This window comes from Pan paniscus, chromosome 17, assembly GCF_029289425.2.
Source record: "Pan paniscus chromosome 17, NHGRI_mPanPan1-v2.0_pri, whole genome shotgun sequence".
NCBI classification, from domain to species: domain Eukaryota; kingdom Metazoa; phylum Chordata; class Mammalia; order Primates; family Hominidae; genus Pan; species Pan paniscus.
The window spans coordinates 334,676-338,467 of record NC_073266.2 but is presented as its reverse complement, the minus strand read 5'-3'; the positions used below and the strand labels follow the sequence as shown (position 1 = coordinate 338,467).

At 33.3% G+C, this 3,792-nt stretch overlaps 1 pseudogene; it reads right to left on the bottom strand.

Moving 5' to 3' along the window:
- Window positions 1–1,250: 1,250 nt before the first annotated feature.
- Window positions 1,251–2,845, bottom strand: LOC129395919 (ankyrin repeat domain-containing protein 18B-like; annotated as a pseudogene).
- Window positions 2,846–3,792: the final 947 nt, after the last annotated feature.

Genomic DNA, 3,792 nt, shown 5'->3' with positions numbered 1-3,792 from the left:
ATCTACTATTTTAACATCAACTCTCTTGCATGGAAGAGCTTTTATACAATCAGAAAACATGCACTGAAAATGACAACTGAATGAAATCCCTTTATAAAATGTTTAAATGGCCCATCAGGTAACCAAATGTACCTGAAGTTTTGATTGTTTTCCTAGGAATATAGGTTTGACAAACCAAACATTGGTTATAAACTATTTTAGCAGTTTACAAATCACCACACCAATATATTTAATTTGGATCATTTTCTCTTTCCATGATGAGTTATGGAATGCAGAACTTTTAATAACAAAAGTTTTAAGGACTTAAGAAGGATAAGGTGGCCATCCTGGTTCTTCATAAGTCTGTGCTTAATTAACATTAGACTTACATCCTCTTGAATACCAGCTGCTTCTCCAAATTAGGTGCATGGCACTGGTAACTGATGAGTAGTTATAGGTGATTTGACTTAGACCATGGAGTTTATTTAAATTATATATCTAAACAATTTCAATATTGGTGATTTAGCTTGCAAATGTGGCAAAATATTTCCTTGGTATACAATTTTTGTTTTACTTAGGTTAGCAGTCTTATAAACCAGTTGGTCTTTTTATTAAACTTTTGGGATTTTTTTTTTGAGACAGAGTCTCACTCTGTTACCTAGGTTGGAGTGCAGTGTCACAATCTTGGCTCACTGCAACCTCCGCCTCCTGGGTTCAAGCAATTCTCTTGCCTCAGCCTCCAGAGTAGCTGGGATTACAGGCACATACCACCACACCCGGCTAATTTTTATATTTTTAGTAGAGGTGGGGTTTCACCGTTGGCCAGGCTGGTCTCAAACTCCTGACCTCAAGTGATCCACTGGCCTTGGCCTCCCAAAGTGCTGGGATTGCCGACATGAGCAGCTGCACCCAGCCTAACTTTTGAGAATTCTTAACCAGTCCAATTCTTGGGGTATCGGGGAACTTATGGGGAATTTTTACCCATGATATTAAAGTTATTAGAAATCTGTGTTCACGAGTGTTTTTCAGGATCCTTTTCATTCTTTCATGAATCTTCTAAGAGACACCATATTCTAGTGACAAAGGCCCATATTCTGTGACAAAGGCCCTGGAGGTGGGGCATGTTCTTTCTGCCTTCCACACACTGCTTCAGGCTGAACAAGGTGCTATTTTTTAACCGCTTTGTGAATTACACTTCTTTAAATTCCTGTGATAATTATTCCCTATTTCACAAGGGTGCCTTTCTGTAACATCTTGAATATGTTACACAAATAGTCTTTCTTGAGGCACCCTCTGGTGATAATACTAAAGATCACAATCAAAAACAATTGTGCCCAGAGTAGCAGGACCACTTTGCATTTAGGTTGTGATCTACAGAAAAGTAAATTAAACACATTAATATTTCTATTTAGGGAAATTCTGACAAGTAATTTTATAACAAGATCACTTCATTAATTATAAAGCTTCAAAAATACTTAGTGAAAAAAACTAACAGATCAGGTTAATTACATGAGACTTTTCAGGAAAAAAAGCCATACAAAAGCAAAAAAAAAAAAAAATGAGAGGAGAGACAAAAACTATCTTTGACTAACATTTTAAAGGTAAGATTATTTACTAACATTATTTTTCAAAATTACATTGTGAAATTAGCATTCACTTCCTTCTAATCTCATGAAGCCATCTCACTAAAAATTATGCTTTTGAAACAAATTAATGAGCTTAATTCATTTTCTATGAGTGTATATTTTGACTTACTTAGTTAATTTTTTTGACATGGAATTGTTAGCTTTCAACGCTGCTGCAAAGGCTTCCTTATATTCTTCTAACTCAGTTGTAACCTCTTCATAAGCAGTTTTCATTTTGTAGAATTTACATTCCACATCTTTAAGTGTGAGTTCCTTCTTATTTAGTGAAGCTGTATTATATCCTCGTTTAACTGCTCTAATTGTTTTTTATATTGTGCTTGTTCCTAAAACAGAGGAAAAGAATACACTTTTAAAACAATTATAACCTAATTATTATGTTTGTTGCCTTTCATTTTGCGTCAGTGATTCAAAGAGTATTTTTAATATGTTAAAAAAGAGGCTGAAGTTTAAAATATTTCAGCAATATCAAAACTAATAACTGAATTCAGAATTAAGTCTGATTTGTAAAAATTTGAAATCATAATTATGCTAGTATTAATGTAATCTGGTCATATAAAAAGTAATAGAATCCATTCATAATTTTAAAAAGTGATCAATGAACACTGTAGCTTAAGACCAATTCATAATTATCACATAATTTCTAAATCACAATTTTTTCCTTTGCCAACTGGTCTTAATCATCAAATGACTCCATAATGAGAATCATTACTCTGAAAGATTTTGTTATAATAATAATGGAAATTTAAATATTTAAAAGAAAAAACAGATACCATTTTTTTCTAGAACTCTACAAAGCAGATTGCTACAAGAGAGGCAGATGAAACACTATATATATATATATATATATATATATATATATAATCTCCAAAATATAATTTGCAGTGAAATAAATGAAAGCACATTACAAGTAAACTTACCTGATTTAAACAACTCACCTGTAAATGGATTTCTTCTAATTTTTCTACTGCCTGCATTGCCCTTTCATCTAGCTCTGATTTATATTCTTGTAGTTTACTAAGTTCTACCATACTGTTTTCCATGTGTCTTAAGATTTAATATTTCTTCTTCCAACATCTTTTTTCCTCCTCAAGTTTTTCACATTCCTGTTGTACTTTTTACATAGATAATAACTCCTGTTGAAAAACCTGATTCTCTTTAGCCAAATTGACACATTTTGAAGATACAGCTTCCTTCTCTGCCATAAGATCATCAAACTGCATGAATAAAATAGTATAGCTTGATAATGAAGTAGGCTGAGAATAGTCTAATACAAAACCAATAGCAAATTTTGAAATGCATTTACTTGCAATAAAATGTTATCTGTAATGCAGCAGATTCTTCAAATGTGAACCCTTAAATTACTCAGAATTTTAAGAACAAAGTTAAAGCTACCATGAGTCATAAAAATATATTCTTTACTATCATCATCTTTGCCATAGAATTTTTATACTTCATTTAACTTTTATTTTTCTGATAATTCATTTTTGTTCCTCCTTAAATGGTACAAAGTTATCTCCTAGTAAAAAGTGTCTAACCCCCTTCCTTCATTATCATTCCCCACAGTATGTCAAAAAAAGTTTCAGAGATATCATATTGAGTTATTTAGGCCAAAGTCAATAAATGGGTCTAGGAATAAGACTTTGAAAATAATATTACACTCTATATTAGGCATGGTGGCTCATGCCTGTAATCCTAGCACTTTTAAAAGCTGTGGCAGAAAGATCACTTGAGGCCAGGAATTTGAGATCAGCCAGAGCAACATAGTGAGACCCCCATCTCTACAAAAAAAATTTTTTTTAATTACCCGGGCATGGTGGCTCATGCCTGTAGACCCAGCTAGTTGGGATGCTGAGGCAAAAGGATGGCTTGTACTCAGAGTTCAGGGCTGCAGTGAATTATTATCACTGCACTTCTGCCCGGATGACAGACAAAAACCCTATCTCAAAAAAAAAAAAACACAAAATAATGAAATCTATGATTAAGGATTCTGATGCTATAAGCCTTTCCTTAAACTGCAAAAGTTTCGTGCTAATTTGAATTGCATTTTAAGAAGTAATGATTCTTGGGGTAAAGGCCATAGAATACGGCACCCAGAAATAAATCCACATATTTCCAGCCAACTGATTTTGGACGAACATGCCAAGAACATACGCTGGGGAAAGGACAG